General features: G+C 30.6%; 1 protein-coding gene across 1 annotated transcript in view; it reads right to left on the bottom strand.

Annotated features, from left to right (window-relative positions):
- Positions 1-18,442, bottom strand: part of Cpap1-j (cuticular protein analogous to peritrophins 1-J) — an 87,859-nt gene extending 69,417 nt beyond the window's left edge. The window contains exon 1 of the mRNA XM_076404462.1: positions 18,270-18,442. The gene's annotated coding sequence lies outside the window, so the exon portion shown is untranslated. The remainder of the gene's footprint in view (positions 1-18,269) is intronic.
- Positions 18,443-22,789: the final 4,347 nt, after the last annotated feature.

Below are 22,789 nucleotides of genomic sequence, written 5' to 3'. Positions count from 1 at the left end.
AGTTGTATTTCCCCAGTTGGAATACGAAGATCGCGGTTATTATGACGGATAATTTAGACTTTCTTTCAAATATCCAAGACATTTTTAACGAAGAATTTTATTAATAAAACTTATTGAACTAATTAATTATAACAACTATAAACTATAACTTATTGAATAACTCATTAAATAACATTAACAACATTAACACAAAAAATGTATATATCATTAATTAACTCCGGTATTTTTCAGTGGATGTGTTACATGCCAACAAAAAGATAACTGTTTAATTAACTGTGAAGAAATCGATTTCCTTTCTGGCGGTAAACGTTTCTCTCCATTTCTAATCGATTACGGATAATGAACGATTACCGATCAACGGAAATACGGCGTAAATATTTACTGGATGCATCGGCAAACGGCAATGTTTACGCACATCGTCCTGATATCGACTACGCCGCGACGGTGGATCTTCGCAAATGTCAAGATTATTACGAGAAAGTCGTCATATTGCGGTCTAATAGGTATTTTTACGGTATTTAATTAAGATGATGCAACGCACAATGGCGGAACATTTTTGATTGCGTCCCGATGCGTCAAGCTGTCTGGAAATGTACAAGAAAATATTTTTTAATATCATCGCCACTGTTATGCAACTGAAATAATTGTTTGTTGAATTGTATGCTATAAAAGGGATGATGATTTAATTTCAATAATATGGTATGTATCTTTCTTAATAAGTTATGTTAAGAATATTATTATGTTTAAAGAATTTAAAAAACCTTAACTAACTTATTCTGAACTTTTAAAAAAGAAACTAATAAATACTGTGTGATATTTTTGTGTCTTGCAAAATGTCAAATTGTACCTGTTGAACACAAAGACTTAAACGAATTTTTTGTAACACATACCATTTTAAAGTTACGATAAATTAAAGTACTATAAATGCATAGACAGTATGAAAATTTATATTTATTATTTATAAAGAATATTAAATCATATTTATTATCAATCATATTATATATTATATATATTATATATATATTATATATATTATCAATCACATTATATATATATCATGTTGTTTGTTAATCAATAAATTATCCTGATAAACTATATTTTTTGATTTGTTTTGCGTGTGACATTTTTCCGACGGGCGAACACGCGACGTAATGCGACGTCCATGCGCGAGACAGGGAAACTCCAAGTTGATTCCGCAAACTTCCAACGACTGGCCTTGAGATTTATTTATGGTCATAGCAAAGGCCAGACTTTTTAAAGACATTCTGCACCTCAACGAAATATATTTCATTATCATCGGACTTAAACTGTACTGTTCACACTATTTCTATTAGTTCTGCACTATTTCCCCAGAATCATAGTTCGGTTATAATACACCAAATGGGATGAATAACGTTCAAATAAGCCAACTAGCTATACTCTTAAGCTGTCTTAAACTAATCCTACATTACCACACATATGGTCTATACAATAAAACAGCCAATCACGCTGAACTTAGACTTTGAATTAACTTTAGAATTTTGTAACCTTTAATTATTATCACGAATACTTTGAAGAATTTTGTTTGGCTTGAATTTTTCACACTTGGCAACAGGGTCGAGTAGGACTAATATAAATCGAATTTTATTCATTCATTCTGTCTCTTTTTAACTGGGGTAAAATGAAAAAGAATCTGTTCCGAGTTTAAAACTAATTTTTAGATTTGTATAAACTGCTTTTGGCTATATATTCGATGTTATTTATGACGTGTATTGGCTGTTTTATTGGAAGGACTATATTTAGAATCGTAATTGGACAATAAGGAAACATTTCGTAGAGAAAACGTAATCGTGAGTATGACAAAAATACCTTCCGGAATTTTAGAGCGAAATAACTTTTAACTATGAAAATGAATGACGCTATATTTAACATATATCCAGAATGTTATATGAATTGTTATCTTTCGCTTTTAAACCCATATCTTAAGAAAAACCGAAATTATTTTTTTCCCAAACATATATATTGTACGTTCACATTCTTATGATATAAATCACGAAAATATTTAATAATAATCAATCAAATTTATCAACAAGACATTTTGAACTTTCTAAGCCATTAAGAGTTCATCAATTAACATTTCAATGGTTCTCCAAGGTCCGCTTCAAGCAAAATGAAACAAAAACAATAAAATTAAATTAAATAGTTGGGTATCCGATAGACCAGGATTTGCGTTATGTGATGCTGAGTTTATTGCTAATTAATTGTGACTGAGTGCGTTGGTTTGACAGTTTTACTGGATATTTAATGGGTACTAATTGAAGTTGATGCTCGCAAATTATTCTTATTCTATTAACATTTTATTATTTTCTTATAATAACGGTTTGGCAGTTATATTGGAGAGGTTTTGAATAGATGATTGATGCGTTTTATCACAATTTGTTTTTCTTGAAGTTAATTATTTTATATTAAGATGCCATTGTATCAAAGCAAATGAGACAAAATCTACCCATGTGACATTCATCCTTTGTAGAACCTGTCCCTCAGCAAAATTGAATAATCATGAACTTCCACAAGCAGACAACGTTAAATATCTGGGAATGCATTTCGATCGACGTTTGACATGGAAAAAACATATAGTGAGAAAACGTAAACAGCTTGGGGTTAAACTAAACCAAATATACTGGCTGATAGGACGTAAATCTAAATTATCATTAGATAACAAGGTTTTGCTGTATAAGTCAATACTTAGGCCCATTTCGACCTATGGTATTGAACTGAGGGGTACTAGTACCAAATATAACATAGATATCCTCCAGAGGTTTCAGAATAAAGTGTTGCGAGTTATCGTGGATGCCCCATATTACGTGTCCAAAAAACTGATTCAGCACGATATCCGCATAGAACCTATAACGAGTCTGATTCGGAGTGTTAGTGCGAAGTAGTGTGAAAGACTATTAGTGCATGCCAATGCACTCGCCAAACAGTTAAATGTACGCGATGACAATGAAGTGCGTAGGCTCAAACGTAAACTACCCTACGAACTGATTAATAGACACATAGAGTGAGAATTAGTAATCTCTGGTATAAGCTAGAATAGTTTTCAGAATAAATTAGGATATACTTTAAAATAAGTTAGAATAGTATCTAGAATAAGATTTAGATTATAAGTTGTACACTAGATTACTTACTGAAGTGATCTTCTACATAACAGGATAGTTAAATTATATAACTGAAAACATATAATAATATTTATTGCCCACGGGCAGATTGTTGACGTTCTAGGAGATTAATAATAATAAAAAAGATGCCATCAATTCTATTTTATTTTTATTATATTTTATAGTCTCCTTTTACCAACTATGGGTTTATCTGGACTGGACCTACAGTTTAACGTGGGCACCCAACTTTAGAAATCATCCCAGAAGACATCCGGTCTTACCCAGCCTAGTTGCTGGCGTGACTGGGATCATTATCCTTGTCGGATCTTACACTCTTGCCTAGAACAGTCACAAATTTCAAACAATCACAAACATAAATTAACCACCATGCCCCAGCAGGATTCGAACCCGCAGCTATCGAAACAGTAGGAGGACCGTCCTTTTGCCTTTACCACTGAGCCACCAAACCGGCTCAATTCTGTTTTGTAGCGTTAAACTGTATAATTCAATGTAATACGAGGTGAATACATTTAGATAAAATATTTGAACTGATTTATTAAAAAAGCATCTGTGTTACAACTTAAAAAGTTTGTTGTGTTAAAAACTTAAAGGTGTTCAACGAGTTGGTGGGGCATCATCATACAGTACAATACAAATAAATACTCGATTTCATTTTATCATTTTATATGTTTCATAAATACCTTACCATTTTTTTTATGATTACATATTGCCCACTGGCAGATTGTTGAAGTTCTCAAAGATTACTTAAAAAAAGGTCATTCTTAAATATTTATTAATATGGAGTCATGATACATTGCCAATGCTAATGGATCTTAAAATTAAATCAACAGTATTCTTCACACAATCGATGGAAATTTGTGATTTAAAATGTAATTTCCTTTGGCGCTATTTGATCTTCGTTGCTAGGATCTAACCTCGTGAACAAGGAAGTAAAAATGTCGTGGACCGATATAATTGCTGGTACCAACATCGTCTGAAGCATGTAATGGAAAAGGTGTCTTGACCTACGGCCCGTGTCAAATGTGATCGTGTTCGAACAACAATTTATAGGTACGCCTTCTATTGCAATTGCCACTTTCACTACCAGCAGAAATAGATACGGAAGACGTGCGTGTTCAATCTCGAGAACTTTTGATATCTAAATCTTCATTGATTGGTATCAATAATTCATAAAGACAATCGTAACTTTATAGTTACTTAACAATAAATGTAAGTAGTAAATTTGTTATATCTATTTCTAATAGATATCTACTACCATATAATTTAGCCTTTCCTGCACATTAAAAAGCAAAATTGGTCTTGGTCGTGGTGCATTACTATGCACAACTGTAGAAATACACTTATTCTTCAAACTTAATATTTCAAAGTTTATATTTCAAGAAAAAGAGTTGATCTTATATAAAGGAAAGTTTTACATAGAGTTGTCACCATTCTCTGTATATTTTTGATAAAAGAAGATGCCACCAATCATATTGTATGTATCAACAATACAACTTTCAGTTATCAGATTCATACATTTTTTCATTGTCTTTTGTTCCTGTGTACATTAGTAGTAAAGGTAGATGTTGCATATTTTAAAACACTTCTACATTATATAAAACTGGAGATCCTAACAGATGATTTCAATTGACTTTAGCATAGTCTTATTATTTCCGTCTATGAATGATTTGGATGAGTCTATTTTTTATTTAAAAGGTTAAATTTTGCTTAAGAATCTTTGACGTTTGAATTTTAAGATGTTTGATGATTTATATTCCATTAGTTAAGTAATAAAAAAAAACTGATTTCAAAGTTATTTTAAGATATGGACGGGTTTTAATATTTAATAACAACATACTATTTCAATTCATTGTGATTGTGTAAAAGTATTTGTATCACTAGTATAATTTCCACATAAAAAACATAATTAACCTGAATTAATTAGAATTAAATTTCCAACGCTGGTTATAATGTTTTTTTTTATTTAGTCTATATTTTATTAATGGATAGTTGAAAAATGATCAGTGAAATATTATTGTCTACCAAATATCATTGATTAATATATATTTTGAAGACTGAGAAAGTTTTGAAATATATTTCATCTTAAAAATATTTTTAATTTTTACCTTTCTTTAGTTATGGTTTCTAGAATGTTACTGAGGTTGTGAGGGGAAAATAATTAAATCAATGTTAATATCACACGTAATCGATGATTGCAATAATATATTACCTATACATTTCATAACATTTCGATGCATTAAATCAAGCACATCTCAAGAATCGATCTCTTGTTGAATCAATACATTATTCTATCTATATATAGTGCTAAAGGTGCTAAAGGTAAATGTTAGATGTACAAATAAATTACCACTGTTTGATAAGGAGATAATGTCTGAAACCTGTCGTTCTTGCTATATGATTTGTTCTTTCCTTTCGTCAGTTTAAATCTCATATTAATCGCTAAAAATGCTTTTTCGATTTGATTATACAGAGTCTTCAACATTTACTAGTAATACTTTATTTATTTTTTATTAATTATAAACAAACTTCGATTATAAACATTAATTTCGATGTTAAAGATGGACAAGTGACTAAATATCTGTTGTAAATAACAGTGAAAATGTAATATATGAGTATCCATTTGTGAGGTGATACTAAGATGAACGGAAATCGAGCCATTTTTGAAACTGATTGAAAATGATTACTGCCGATGAAAATTTTAGTGTTAAGCGTTGTCTGCTATAGGAAGTCATCTAAATAAATATTAAAAGTCTTCAGGATTTTTCGGCACATGTATGTAATGTTTTTTTATGTTAAAAATTTCATAGAAACTTATGTTGAAGTACTCAGTGATTATATATCTACGCGTCATCACTAATCTTAACATATCTTATTAGAAGCAACTTCTAAAGCTCATACCTGGGACTTTTCAGATAATAGTTTATATGAATCATTGTTAGAATCATGTACCGTAATGCAAAATAATTGTTATGAATTTACTGTAAATTGAATACGGTAATTTAAAGTTAAAGTTTTGTTCTTCATGACGGTGACTAACGATAATTAAACGACGTTGAAAAAGACAGTGGAAATTCAACAATAGGACGGTTCCAGTGACTGGTAACAGACAGGTGCGTTTGCAGAATTCAATCAATCGTTCGGTTGAAAGGTTAAACCGAATGAATCTTTTTTTATGTAGCAAATTACCATGCTGACCTTCAAAGGTCAATCGACAACGAAGCGGTTAATCCGAAACTGCTGAATGGCTTGTTACGATTGAAAGACCTACCAGAATTGTTAAATCAATTTTCTTGGGTACTGGAGAAAATATTAGTTGGATAGCTTCTGATGTTTTTTATACTTTATACATTTTTGATTCAATGTAATGACCGTGGCTCGTCACTACTTTCTGATATAATGCTTATAAATGCTTTTAAAAATAATAATGTACTCAACTTTTTATAATTACGGTGGTTTTTAATGGAACTTCATCGCCAAAAGTCAAATTAAGTTGATTGATGCACTCTTGTTGTGATAATCCACGTCGAAAATCGTAAAAAATCATCGCACGATTCAGTTCCATTTTTTGCCGACACGAAACTTTCAACTAAATATAAAATAAACAAATAGCGTCCATGCGACAAAATGTTTTGAGTACGTATATCGTCAAAAATGTCAAACTTTACGATGGAACCGTCAGTTCGACTCACATGACAACACTGTTGCCAATTCCCGAAATATAAATAGTGACCCTCGTACTAAACTAGGACACAGACAAGATAACCAAACCGTGTGATCTTATATGGTTGTGTAGTGAAATGTACTAAATAGTTATTTATTTATTTATTTTATTAGAGATTAAGGAAGGGCCAATGAGTCTTCCTAGATAAGTATTCGGCTATAAGTGTATAGATAAATTTTAAGTTAGTCAGAAAGGACTAGTAATAATACATCAATGAAAAAATTAAATGTTGCCAAATGTATCATTAATACTTTTTCATCACTACTAATTGTCTGAGCATCATCTTCTCATTTATGTACATAAAAAAATAGATGACTAGTGAAAGTGAAAGCATAACGGACAAACCTCTAATTACATTTAATTCCGTACAATACACCAAACACTGTCTTATTTTCAACAATAACTAGGATGACCATGTAATACAAAGATGCACGTTTAAGTAACATATTAACAAATAAACACAGATCGATTATAGCATTTATATATGACAGCCTTGGGGATAATCGAAAATAAATTATATACGTTAAAATCACTTTCCCAAAGATATTTCGTTTTATTGGCAGTGTGATTTTAACATTGCTAGTCATCAAGGATACGTCCATCGCCATTTGTGGTATATAAAGTTGTAAATATGCCAAAAAGAACGGATTTTTTGTTGTTTTAGTGTTTGAATTCATAATGAATTGTTCGAAACATTGGTATGGTATTTTGTTTAGTAATAATAGAAGTAGTAAGTTTTTAAGTCAAGAATAAGTATTCTTTATCATCATCATCAATCCATAATTGCTCATGGCTTTCCATATACACAATCTTAGAAACAAAAGATGGTACAGCTTATTGCTTATTCGGCTTACTGCTGTAGCAGTTTCTGTAGCTACTTTCTTCTTCTGTATGATCCCAAGTACTTAAACTTTAGCACAAGTTTGGCAACTATGTTATACCTTATAATATTACCTATACAAATATTGTAACAACATTTACCTTTCTTTATGCTAACAGTATTCAAATTTACGTAAGCATAATTTGAAGACGTTGAAATAATGTTTCCTCTCTATTCTTGATCATTTCTGCTATTACTTGGCAGACTACACCGGTCTTTTTTCCTATTCGTAATTCGTTGGTTGTTTTTTTTGGTCATCCGGAAATTTGATTTTTAAAATATTAAGTATTGACGGAATTGCTAAAATATTTGGTGAACTTTTTCCCATCCATACCAACTAAATGTTTGGCACCACGTCTGATATACTATCCTACCATCCTAGCCTATTGTTTTTTGCTCTCTACCCTCTACCTACACGAAAAACTTTTTTTATGGATATGATTGTCAAAATATGGCCATTTTAATGAATTTTTAAAATTTTTCGCATGTACTTTTATTATTTTTAAATGCTATTTATTCCTTAATAAATGACTTGAATAGTGTTATAAGGACTCCGCTCCATCAGAAACAACAATAAAACGTTGATTTGTTGACTTCGAACGTTGTCGTAGAGGCATCGATGATGCAGAACGCAGTGGACGCCCAAATTAGGTGGTAACACCAGAAAACATTAAAAAAATACACAAAATCGTTTCGAATGATCGAAAAGTGAACTTGCGTGAATTATCTAATATCATAGGAATATCAAAAGAACGTATTGATTTTAAAATGTATGAGCATTTAAATACGCGAAAGGTCTGTTCAAAGTGGGTGCCGCGTTTGCACACTGCTGATCAAAAGCAAAAACCTGTTTGATGATTCTGAACAGTATTTGTTCATCTTTAAACGCAACAATGGAGCAATGGACAATGAAACATGGATCTATCACTTCACCGTGTAATCAAAACCATTGTCATCTGAGGGGACAGCAATTCGTTACTATTTTGAAGCAACTGGAATGATTGTGTGGTTATTGATGGTTGATGAATAAAGTAAATTTTGAACAAAAAAAAGTTTCTTTAAAGTTACGCCCGTGACTTTTCAGCCAATGTGTTATCAGAAAAGGGTCTTCTTTGTATACAAAAGCAGCAAAAGCAAAAGCATACAAAGTCTTACTGCTGCATAACAATCCTCGATCTGAATTTATATATAAAACAACTATCCACATTTTAATGAAAAAGGTGATCAATTCAGTTTATCTAGAAAACAGTAACTAGTTTGTTGAAACACACAGAGGCGAGAAATATTAATGTTGTAACCTTAAAAATAAAGGTCAAATTTTTATATAATAATGTTACAACGATTCATAAATATACACAAAGAATTCCAGTTTCGATATTGTTCAATGTAACCTGTCAATGACATAGGTCCACAAATGAAATTACTTACGTATATATTTAACCAGTTATTAATACTTTTGATCAAGCCATTAGTACTCCTTTTAACCTATTCTACAAAATAAATAATGTGGTGTATTCGATATAATAAATTTAAAATTGTGAGAATACTTTAGAACTTTTACTTTACTTCATATATTAATTCCTACTTTTACTTTTTCGGTATTACTACGACATCGATGACCTTTAGTTTAAAGGCTAACGTGGTAGTCGCGAAGCCATCACCAAGAATATGATAATATGTAAACCGAATCGATGAACCATCTTTCTTAATAAGTTCATTGGGATATATCGATGTCATGAGCTGAGACTTTCCATTCTTAAAGAAACCGAAGATGAGTCAGAAGGCATCAGTTCAGCGTGACCGTTATTCGTAATGTTAAAAATATTCCTTTATTTTTAGAAAATGAAAAGATGTGTGGTAGAACTCAGAATGTGTTATATCTTTTTCTTTGTAATGAATTCATTGTGTCAGACAAAAGTGTCAACTAAAAGTATTATTTGAGGGTTTTGAGTTCCTAAATCAATGGGATTGTATCCTAATCGAAGGAAATAAAACCTTGGATTGAACAACTCTTGCCAAGATTGTTATAAATGCTTTGTCTTCAGGATTCATAAAAAGTTCTGCTTTTTTTTCTCTTTTCTATAAAATACAGTTTACTTTCCTACTATCGGATATCACTACATAGTATAAAACAAAGTCGCCTTTTCTGTCCCTATATCCCTATGTGCGCTTAAATCTTTAAAACTACGCAACGGATTTTGATGCGGTTTTTTTCAATAGATAGAGTGATTCAAGAGGAAGGTTTATATGTATAATACATGCATAATATACTAAGGCAACATTGCTAATTTTAGAGGTTTCTAACGTGATGTCGAAAATTAACCTATTTTTTTAGGCTTATTTAGCAATTAGCAAAAACGCTGCCTAACCCTACGAGTTAGATCAAATTAATGTACTACAGTATTGTACACCATAAAAAGGTCTACAAAAAAGTCCGCGATGGTATATGTTTATCTTTTAGGGATAACCCACATTAACCATTTTTATTGTTTACTTTTTACGTGAGAAAATGGCTTATTTACGAAGCTATTTTAAGCAATACGGCATTAATCCTTATCGAATTAAGTACCTTAAATACAGTGTGCAATTAATCTAGATCAATATGGTTCCTTACAGCATGTAAATTAAACAAATATTTTCGGAGATATTACAAATTTAAAATTTGCGTTTAAAAATGTGTAATGTAATAAAAATTGTATGAATTTAGATATTCCAAAGATAGCAGGAAATCTTCATAGTAAGTATAGGGGAAGAGGAATTGTTTTACTCCAAATTTAATGCGTGCAGGCCAAGGGCAGCAATGAATGAACCAAAAATACTGGATCGATTTTAATCATGTTTTCATTGAGTGACATAGGCATATATATTTTATGCCCGTGCAAAGTCGGAGCGGGCCGCTATGTTTTTATATACAACGTTCATATTTTTTCTGTAGTGTATTTAATTTAGTACCAGCATTGCACCCGTGCGAAGCCGGGGCGGGTCGCTAGTATAATAATAATATTTATCTATATTTTATTTTATATATTTCTATATTTGTGTTCATCAGTCAAATTGTTCAATTGAGTGGATATACAACTGCACTAACATTTTCATTCGGCTTTAGCAGCTCGTAACCCACTACATCTTGATGATATCATCATATGGACAGCTAGACTTTATGGCCATGAATATTACGCTAATGTGTTGATATAAGTGGCTCACGTAGAGTAACCCATTCTTTATTGGGATTAGGATTACTGTAGTAAATTCACTTTTCATCGCCAGCTACAACACGTCACAGAATACCCTTCTTTATTGCTTGACAAGCAACAGTGATAGAAAAATGGTACGAAAGAGCATTTTCAGTCAACTCGCCTGGAATATTTCCCAATGCATATAAACGTCTGGAAATATACTCTTATAGTTCTATAAGACTTTGAGCTGGGCTTTCTTTTAATAAGTGTTGCTATTCATTGTCTTCGTACTGTTTTGCTCCTCCAGGTCGTTCTTTTTCACAGCCATCAAAATTACTTTTTTCAAAGTAATGAAACTAAATCTGACAATTAGAATATGGCAGAGAGGCACTACTATAAGTTTCTAAAAGTGTTTGGTAGGTATATAACAATAGTAGATAATATATATATAAATTTTTGTTTAAATTTAATGTGATTATTGCTAACTAGATATCTAACATATATATATTATTGATAAAAAAATGTTTTAAAATTATCATTTCCGACTTGCTTTGGCATAGTTCCGTTATACTGGACTGTTTATTTTTACCACGATATCCCTTTAATATTGTTGATAGTTGGTAGATATATATATAAATATATATATATATATATATATATATATATATATATATATATATATATATATATATATATATAGCTTTTATAATATATATGTTTCTAAAATTACTATCATGAATCACAGTTAACGGTAAAAACCGCAATACTTGTTCTAAACTAAACATTAACACGTCTAATGACTATTTAACTATTACATAATTCATAAATATAAATATAGACATTATATAATATTTATAAAAAATTATAGACTAATAGTAAGACATGCACGAAAATATAAAAAGGAATTACCAAAAAAAACTTTTTTTCTAATATCAACTATAACCATCTATAGTTCGATCTTTTTCAAGATACACTTACCAGATAAGGAAGAAGAGTACCAGAATAATGCGCAATGGCCGAGTGTCTAAATGAGAAACATTCCGCCAAATCTGCGCTTCACGATTTCCTATCTTGTTGACCAGCCGATGTAATAAGGAAGAAAGCCGATGATCGATATATTAATGATGCCGAATTTGCGGTTGGATAGTCCGTTTTCTCGACAGTCTCATCACGCTGCCCATTATTCGTTAAATATTACGCAAATGAAACGAATTGGAAGACAATATGGTCACTTTCCATCGATCATGCAGACATAAGGTGCTCAAGAACAGAAATAGAACGATTATATATTGCTAAACTTTTCCACTTCCTTATCTAAAAGCTGAAGCTGAAGCCATTTTTTGACAGCGAATCATATTCATATCAATCATATCAAGTATATATAAGATATTTATCTGGCCTTCTATTAACAACTTCATATTAACATCATGGTCTGAATATCTCTACATCCTCAATGACTAATTCTTACTATAACTAACATATTGCTGCTAAACACTGTCATATTGCAAGATGATAATGCGCCAATGCACAAATCCAAGAAGATTCAGTCTTGGTTTGAGGAGTATCAGAACATCTTGAAGAGTAGATATCCATCTCCAACACTAATGCAGAAATTGGTGGATGTTTTCGTACGAAAATGGGACAATATATATTGGAAACTACTCAGGTACTCTACAAATCTATTCCAGAAAAAATTGCCTTAAAAATACCTTATTATTAAATAAATTTTTTTTATATGTCAGGTGTTCATATTATTATGTCCATCCTCTGATATATATCATCATTAATGTTAGAGAAGTTGAAAAACCAGGTGAAATTTATAATAAATAATAAAATAAATTAATAAAAAAATGCTATATGAAAATATTTTAAAGTAATTGTACTATTATACTTAATTACTAATATAATTATCATACTAAATTAAGAGAAACATACATACATAAAATGTCTGTTTATAGTTAAATTAAATAACCTCTAACACATAATAAGTACATTAGCACGAAGAATTTGATTTCATTACCCTTTCATTTTTATCATAAACTTGCTAATTGTCGTCGCCAAGACTTTCGTTAAGAGCGAGCGCATTGCAGCATCATCATCTGTGTTTTTTTAACGACTCGGTCAAGTACGAATCGAAATTTGTACGTTTTCCAGCATTTACGTATTTATATGTTGGTGTGTGAGAAAGTCGAAGACGGATTATATCGAATAAAAAGCGAACAAAAAAAAACTAATGGCTAAGGTTGCTTAATGCGGTTTGTTTGTTGGCGAAACCAGAATCGTTTTCCTGCGATTGATGTGTCGATAATTGTCAAAAAGTTGCGAAAAACCGAATTCTTTAAAATGTGACAATTGGAGATTGATTGGACAAATTGTCCCAAAGTGACAAAATCAATACATCAAAATATATATTTATAGTATGTTATCTATATCAGTGATGTAATTTTAACAAGCAACCACATTAAATATTGATAGTATATATTGTAGTATAGTATACATAGAAATATTGAAGTTGGTAAAAAATATGATGAACATTCTATAATTGTTTGTCAAATTGATTTCTCACCAGTTGTGGCTCAATGCAATGTATCTGCATAAAATGTTGATTATTTCATGACATATTTTTGTTAACTGCAAGACAAAATATGCACTAAGAACAATTAGGTAATATGTGTACAAATTTAACTAAAAATTAATTAAAGTTATCTTATTATATATATATATATATATATATATATATATATATATATATATATATATATATATATATATATATATATATAATGTTTGTGTATTTATAGTTTAATAAATATTTTGTATGTACATTGGTTGAATGGACGAAGTTAGATTTAGAAAAAAACGACAATTTTAATATTGACAGCAAGGGGAATGAAACAAATCACCAAAAAACACTAAAATACAATAAATATTAAAAAGTTCACGTAAAGAACAAGAATGTATTGGCTATGTGGAAAAAATCTGCCTTGTCAGCATACAATAAATTACTGTCCATATATAAGGTTGTGCCAAGATCAATCTTTTCATAATTTAGCGATTTTATAACAACAACAATTATTTAAAAGTGGCGTTAATTTTAGATGGTACTTCCTAAATAGTGATATCCATAGAGACTTTGAAATTACAAAGTTTAGTACTGGTATATACGTTAATATTAATGTAAACCCATTAATAGAATCTAAGAGTACTAATAGTTCAGATCGGAGTTTTAGTAATATCATTAAGATATTAAAAACAGAATTGGTTACTTCATATCATATTGTTTTCACAACGTCAGGAAGACAAAATCAAAATCCCTTCATTAAGCTATTATTTAAGAATAATATTATAAAATAGTTATATCCACTGATATATCGAAGAGCAAAACAACCCTTCTCTTGGATAAAAAATCTGGATGAAAATGTCAGTTTAAATTGGCAGTAATTTCGATATTCAAAGCTTTTATAGCGCCATTAAAAACTGGGTGATAAAACAATACCATTATACATTTTATTCTATATATAAAACTATATAGTAATGGATGATTCAGTACTTATAAAAAACAGATACAATAAAAAACCTTTTAGCACTGCTTTGTCTTTTTTTAAAAACTGCGTAAAATGTCCCAGTAATTAAGGCATTAAAATTCATAATTTAACAAGTGTAAAACCAGAATTTTATGTTAATGGTAACATTTAAGCTCAAGAAAAACGCATTTTTCAAAATATTTAAATTCGTATCTAACAACTTAATTTAACTTATGATATAATAAAGCGCTTATTAAGACATTTGTAAAACTATAAATATATTAACAATTAACATATATCAGATACCAGCAAAATATATTTTTTTATCTCTTTGTATTGTTAATCCCATATATGAGAAAAAATTCATTTGAATTCGAGTGTTCGTAAACGTTTGTTTTTATTTTGGAATATAATGTTCATAATTAATTAATTTTGACCAGGTAATAAGTCATTCTTGTGGTAATAAAACAAGTAAAAGAAGACTGCAGTAGTTCATCTAACGTTACAATGTTTCTAAGACATAAGTAAAAGTTGTTTGAAACAGTAGAATGTTAATTTTTGCCTAAAAATAGCTATTATTTAAATTTTAATTTTAATTTTGTTTTTAAAATATTTCGTGGCAATATTTATTAACTTAAATGATTAATACAATTTTTAGACATAATATCTTTTCAACATTTAAGTAGAATATAAAAAAAAGATAATTAAAAATATAATTACGAGATTAAGAAGAGCTAGCATAATAGTCGGAAGAAAATATGTTTTATTAAAGATAATTATTGAAAAATTACCACAGAAGGACAAAAAGTAGTATAAGAAGCTCTGTAGATCTCGGTTCAGTTTTTATTATAGTTGTTGGTATAAATAATAATTAATATAACAGGTGGGGAAAAAGTATGGCTACCATTTTGATTGCGTGCCATCTTGGTTATGTGCGTTCCATTATTGCCACTCAGCGGAAATTGCGTCAAAAATATCCTAATCGTCCAGTGCCTCACAAAACCACAATTTGTCGTTTACATTCGAAATTTCGACAGTATGGTGCGACAGCAGAAAGGCCTCATTCTGGAAGACAACAAACGTCTTGTAACGCTGAAAATATGGCTCTGGTGCGTGATAATGTTGCAGAGTTTCAGAAACACCAAATCGGAGACATGGTTCCCAGTTACACATTTCTGCACGCAGTTTAAGGCGAATTTTGAAAACTGATTTGAAAATATTCCCGTACAAAATTCAATTAGTCCAAAAATTGTTACTAAGAGATCCTGATCAACCAGTTGAGTTACTGTACTAAAGCAATACTAAAGCTGTCCGGTGAAATTGAAGATATTTCATGTAAATTAATAATGAGCGATGAGGCCCATTTTCTTCTCAGCCCACGTCAATAAACAGAACAGTCGGTTTTTAGGAACACAGAATCCTCAATTAATTCATGAAACATCATTGCATCCACTAAAAACAACTGTATAATGTGGTATTCATGCTGGAAACATCACTGATCCCTATTTTTTTGAAAATGACTAAGGTGTTACAGTTATTGTTACTGCTGAACTATACCAAGACATGATTCAAAATTTTCTTGTGCCTGAAATGGAAGAGCAAAGACTGGAGGATATGTAGTTTCGGCAAGATGGGGTCACAATACACACAGCTCGTTCAACGATTCAATTTTTGAATTACGGCAAATAAATCCCTATAAAAATGGTTTAATCAAAAAATTAATCAAGGAACTAAACAAGCTATTTGATATAAAAATAGCAAAAAGGTATGTTAAAACTTTCAAAGCCAAAAAAGAACCATTGATGAAGTCATCTAGCATATGTTTTCATGTTAATATTATTCTCACTATTTTTATTAATATATATTGAGAACCATCATTAATACCTAATGAGCGCTTTTACTAATTGAAGATAAAAATAAATGAATAAAATAATGTATATTTTTCGAACCAACTTAAGTAATTAGATGAGAAAAATATTATTAATTAGTAGCTTTCGAAATTTCTAGTATATTGTAAATCTGCTACCGGTTGGAACATATGTGGGAATCTATCGAAATTGTAAAAAAATATCAATTTCAAATTACAATTCTATTTATAATTTCGAGTTATTTTTATTTAAACATTGTTTGTTAATTTGTATAGATGAAATGTTGGGTTTTATTGTTAAAAAGCAGATCATATGGGACTTAAAATCAAAGAATTGTACTGATTAATAGGAAGATACTCTCAACTTGATCTAAAATCAAAGAGATCGATTTATCATCAATCAATTATAAAGCCCATTTTTATCAACGCTTATCTACATGTAAACGACAAAAAACTACATGACGACTTCGAAATGAAATTGATTTACAAAGTTTTCATCTTACAAAAAATCTTATTGAAACAAGAAATGAAGTTACTAAATCGCAGCAACGTGGAAGCAATACAGCTACTGGATAAGAACACAAAAATCAGAAGATTGAAACGACACGAACTTGTATAAACTGTATAAGTGCTATTACCTTAATTTTAATACATACTGATGTGTTTATCCAGCACTTGTATTGCTTGAGTACTTGTATTGATGTACGTACAGCAGAACAATAGCAATACATTATTTTGTTAATTAAGATTGGGCTAACTAACTTACTTAATATATCGTGTAATAAAAATATAATAACAATAATAATAATATTTTAAAAAGAGATTTCCAATGTTATACAAGTTCCAGTCAATATATGGGGAGTCCCAATATATATTTTCGTTAATAATTTTAATGCAATAACACTTATATTATTTAATAATTATAATATGTATGTTATGATTTTATTTTTCTGAAGTTTTAACAATATTTTTAACATTTTTTATGCTCATTAATATATAAAATAAGGAATATTTGCAATTCTTAACAGGCGCGTAATTTCTAATAATCATTTTATTGTCGTCTGGTATAAAAACGCTTTGAAATATGAAATAATATTATTAAATCACATCAACGTAGAAGTATTATAACTTCTGGATAACGCTACCAAAAATCAGAAAATAGAAACAAACATAAACATAAACTTCAAAAAAGTGTATAAATACTACTTTTATCCTTAGATTAAGTAGTTTAATTTTAATTTGGGAACATACTAATGTATTTATCCAGTACTCGTATTACTTGAGTATCGATGCAATTATAATAGAAGAAGGGTAAAAAATTAATTTGTTAATTAAAATTGTCTTGACAACATCTAATATATGAAACAATAAAAAATGTAAATAATAAATATGTAATTTAAATTTAAAAAGATATTTCCAATATTATACAAGTTCCATTAGATATTTTCACTTTTATTTCATAATTGTAATATGAATATTACGGTTTTATTATTCTAACGCTTTAACAATATTTTAAACAATTTTTCTACTAATTAAAATATGAAATAATGAATATTTGTGATTCTTTAAATTCACCTAGTATAAGCATACTTTATTTTAAAAAGAGATTTCCAATGTTATACAAGTTCCTTTCAATATATGGGGAGTCCCAATATATATTTTCATTAATAATTTTAATGCAAAAACACTTATTTTATTTAATAATTATAATATGTATGTTATGATTTTATTTTTCTGAAGTTTTACCAATATTTTAAACATTTTTTATGCTAATTAATATATAAAATAAGGAATATATGCAATTCTTAAAAGGCGCGTAATTCTTAATAATCATTTTAATATCGTCTGGTATAAAAACGCTTTGAAATATGAAATAATATTATTAAATTACATCAATGTAGAAGTATTACAGCTGTTAAAAAACATTTAAAAATACTACTTACTTGGATAAACTAAGGAGTAGATGAAACCGAAAATAACGTTCACTGAGTTACTGATGCACACTGTCGCGTATTTTTCAAACAAGAGACGATATCGTACGAGCAAGAAGAAAAAAAAAACAGGTAATCCTTCGCCAATGAATCAGTCTAGCGCGACTATCGCAAACGGCTCCATGGAAGAGCTGAAGATGGTACTCAGGGAGGCGGGTTCGCGATACCCCTTCTTTTCGTTCTTCGCCCGCGGGCCGTCGAAGATGTTCCATCGCCTCGCGACCTTTCACAAACCCAGAGGTAAAAGGCCATCTAATCTCGATGGTTTTGCCGGCAGTCATTTGGTTTTTTTTTGGGTACTACTGCATTTTTTACCGTTCAGGTTTTACTTTCGATTTTTATTTACTTCAGTGGGTATAAGAAACTATGGAATTATCGGCGCTTGATTTTGTTATGTGTTTATAGTTTACGGTTTTTTTTAATTTTTCTTATATATTTTAAAGTATCTTTTTACCAACTATGGGTTTATCTGGAATGGGCCTAAAGTTCAACGTGGGCTCCGACGACTGACGAGTGAACAACTTTAGAAATCATCTCAGAAGACATCCGGTCGTACCCAGCCTGGTTACTGGCGTGACTGGGATCATTTTCCTTGTCGGATTTTACACTCTTGCCTAGAATATTCATAAATATTGAACAATTACAAACATAAATTTACGACCATGCCCGAGTAGGATTCGAACCCGCGGCTATCACAACAGTAGGAGGACCATCCCATCGCCTTTACCATTGCGCCACCAAGCCGGCTATAGTTTATGGTTTATTATTTTTGTATCGTTAATATATGTACAGTAGTACCAGTTCGTTGATTTTTGGTGAACATTTAGCAGTACAATAGTATAGTATTTTCTTCATCTTTCGGTGACCTTTTTAAAATAATATTATTTTTGTTGTAATAAAAAAATATTATATAGGTTATAACGTCTTCATATCTTTTAATGTAATTTTGGGTTTCTGATATAACTAGGAAAGTATTAATACATGGAAAATCTCAATACCGATTTTTTATGAATAATTTTGTCATATAAAATTATATTACTGCATTTTGAAAATTTAGATTAAAAAATTCAATGATTTTTATCTTAATATTCCTTTTAAAAATGTTTTTTAACCGGCGTGGTTAGCGCGGTGGTAAAGGCGACAAGACGGCCCCCCTACTGTTGCTATAGTCGCGACTTCGAATCCTGCTGATGTTCATCCTTATACAAGAGTGCAAAGTCCGACAAGGAAAATGATCCCAGTCACGCCGGTAACCGAGCTGGGTGAGACCGGATGCCTTCTAGATCATTTCTACGGTGGTCACTCGCCAGTCGGTAGGCTTAACAACGAGAACCGTGATTCGGAACCCACGTTAAACTGTAGATCCAGTCCAGATAAACCCTCGCTGGTAAAAGGAGGCTTTAAAATATATTTTAAAAAATATATTTTGAATCATTTTTTTAAATAAAAATATACCTTTGTAGCTCTTTTAATATGCTTATTTGAATTAAAGCCGAAGTAAGTTAGCAGCATACAAAACATATTACATTTTCGTAACAATCAATGTAATAATATGTTCATTTAGTATGCAACAAGATCAATTTCAGTATATAGGGTCTAATATTACCTAAATTCTATTAATTAATTTTGTTACTAATTTTCATTTAATTTTTTAAAATAGTACAGTATTTTCTTCATCTTTTGTTGTTTTTTTATTTAATTTGGTCCAGCATCACTCAAACTATATTGAGTTGCGATAAAAATAACAAAATAATATGAGATAATAAGAGAGAGTAGTTTTAAATTATTTTTTTTTAATTTGAAGCTTTATTGTGACAAATCACTATAATATATTTTATTGAAAGTATTTCTTATCAATTATTTCCCGAAAGAACGCTGAATCTTTTGACGGGTATCCACGACTCTAACCATTTTTTGGTATCTACATAAGAAAAGCGCTGCTCATATATGTCACGACTCATATGTCGGAACAAGTAGTAATCAGGAGCAAGGTCTGTAGAATATTGCACTTCCAATTATAGTGTCTTGACACATGACCAAATGCCTTTCACTGTCTTTTGTCGTCAATTCATATAGCACAAAATATCCAATCTATTGGATCACTCCCATCTTCTTCAAGCAATTGGAAATGGTTTCTTGTGTTACTCCTAAAAATTCTGTAAATTATTCCTGCGTTTTACGTGGATCATCATCGAGTAACACCTTCAAATCCTCGTTTTTCAAGGTCTTTTGGCTGTCCAGAAGGTTCTTTGCCTTCGATGTCAAAATCATCACTTTTAAAGCGTCAAAAGCAGTATTCACGTATTGCAATCTTCAGCATGGCTTCCACAAGCTTCACACAGCATTCGGTAACCTTCAGTCGCCTTCTTATTCAAATTGTTAAAAGTTAAAAAGTTAAAAATCCCGCAAGTGCGATTTGCTCGGTACAATTCCAGATATTCTCGATGAATTGAAAAATTTGTTCGTTCACATTTCGATGAAATGGCACATTGACAAGTTGGTTACAAATGTACCCAATGTGATTGAATACACATCATTTGTTTTAAATCCTTTAAAATTAATTTATAGGCCCATATATAAGTTGCAGTCAACTAGCTTTAATAAAAACCCTTTAGCCGTTCAATAATTAACAACATTTGTTGATTGGCCGTTAGTCTAGTCAAAGTAGACATAAAAGGTGGTACCAAAATTCGTATAGTGCTAAAAATCGATACAAATCTTCGGAACACCGTTATAAATGAAGTATGAAAATTCCCCATCCATTCTACATTTCAAAAAACTGACTTATTCAACGTCAAAGTTCACAAAATGTTTTTTACGTTTTTCAGTCAAATGGTGACTTTTGTCATAAAAATAGTTCGGACAGAAAATTTAGATCGTGCAATTATCCATTGAAATTGTATCTACACTTCGTAAGTGTTATTTTTTCCGAAATATAATAATTGAAAAAATTGAAAAAGCTGTGTTAAACAATAACAGTTGAAGAAAAGCCTGGTTGATAGAAAAAAGTCTTAAACAATAATGCTTTAAAATGTTGAATGTTAAGAAAATTAATATGTCGTTTCACGTGAGCTGAAATTAAATCTCACAACTTATTATATTAGCATATTTCTCATTTAACAAAACAAATAAAGTTGTCAAGAGTCATAAAATGATATGTAAAATACGCGATTTTCATTACATAACAGAGTCCACATGTCAGAATTGGTTTAACATACAATATCGTCAAGATATCGCCAAGAGGTTTAGTGTAACGCACACATATTAGTAATAGAAATCATTTAAAATGTCTTGGGAGCGTGAAGTTATCGATATTTGGTTATATACCGTACCCAAATATTTATTTGAAAGAGATTCATTCATTAGATGCATTCAAAGTGTAACGAACCCAATCTTTTTATAAAAAGGAATCATTAACCATGATGAAATCTCTTTCTTTGCAATTCGAAAAAAGTATGAGTTAATTGATTTTTGCGCTAATTCATTGACCTGATCTTGGTGTTTTTTGTTTTCTGTAAACGAGCGTTTTCTCAATAATTTTTATATCAAGCTGGATCAAGCATTAGGGATTACTTTTGCATCTCAGTAAATCTTGGCTATTTTGGCCGATTTATGGATCTTAAGATCTTCTGAGTTCACGTACCGGTGGTAGATGCAGGTCTCATCAATCCATAGCCATCTCTTCGGGGAAATGTTTACTTCTCAACCCATATGTTGCTGTTGGTGTCGCAGGACTTCCAGAATTCCTCACTAAATCTCATCACAGTTAAGTGTAGGTGGCAGCTGTTATCATCTGGTGGACCATAGTATCTAGATCCATTTCTTTTTATGAGCAATTTACTGTATATTCCATCCAAAAGGTCGATTTCGTCACAGAAGCCTGTGGAGAATTCGTGCACTTTTCTTTCGACACACATGCCATGAATATTGTAATCTGTCTCTGTCACCGTCTCTGAATTTGTTCCTCAGCTGTACACTCATTCTTTCATCTTAAACGAATGGCTTCATTTCTAACAGGATCTTGGAGAGAAACTTGTACTTTGTTTTAAGCATCACATTTGAAAGACCCAAGTTTACACATGACTGTGTTCAAGTTCCGGAACTATACTGATTAGCAATAAAGGCCAAACTTTGGTCAGCTCTCGAAGCTGGACATGTTTACTTGAAAGTATGAGTATAAAACTTCTTCAGGTGTCTTATGATGGTTTCTATGGAGCTTAGTATTGATAGGTGAAAATATATTTAAAAGCAGACAAATAGGCTTGAGAATTAATGAAGAAAAGACCAAAATCTTGACAACTAACGGATCACCCTCTATTCTAAATTTCAACGGGATCCAGTAAGAGCACGTATAGAAATTCAATTGTTTTTTTTACTATTATTATTACATATTTTAAAGTCTCCTTTTTACCAATGAGGGTTTATTTGGACTGGACCTACATTTTAACGTGGGCTCCGAACTACGATCCTCG

Source organism: Rhynchophorus ferrugineus, unplaced genomic scaffold (genome assembly GCF_030347505.1).
Source record: "Rhynchophorus ferrugineus isolate W39M unplaced genomic scaffold, kcgeb_rfMv2 rfM4, whole genome shotgun sequence".
NCBI lineage: Eukaryota > Metazoa > Arthropoda > Insecta > Coleoptera > Curculionidae > Rhynchophorus > Rhynchophorus ferrugineus.
This window is presented reverse-complemented; position numbering and strand designations above follow the sequence as displayed.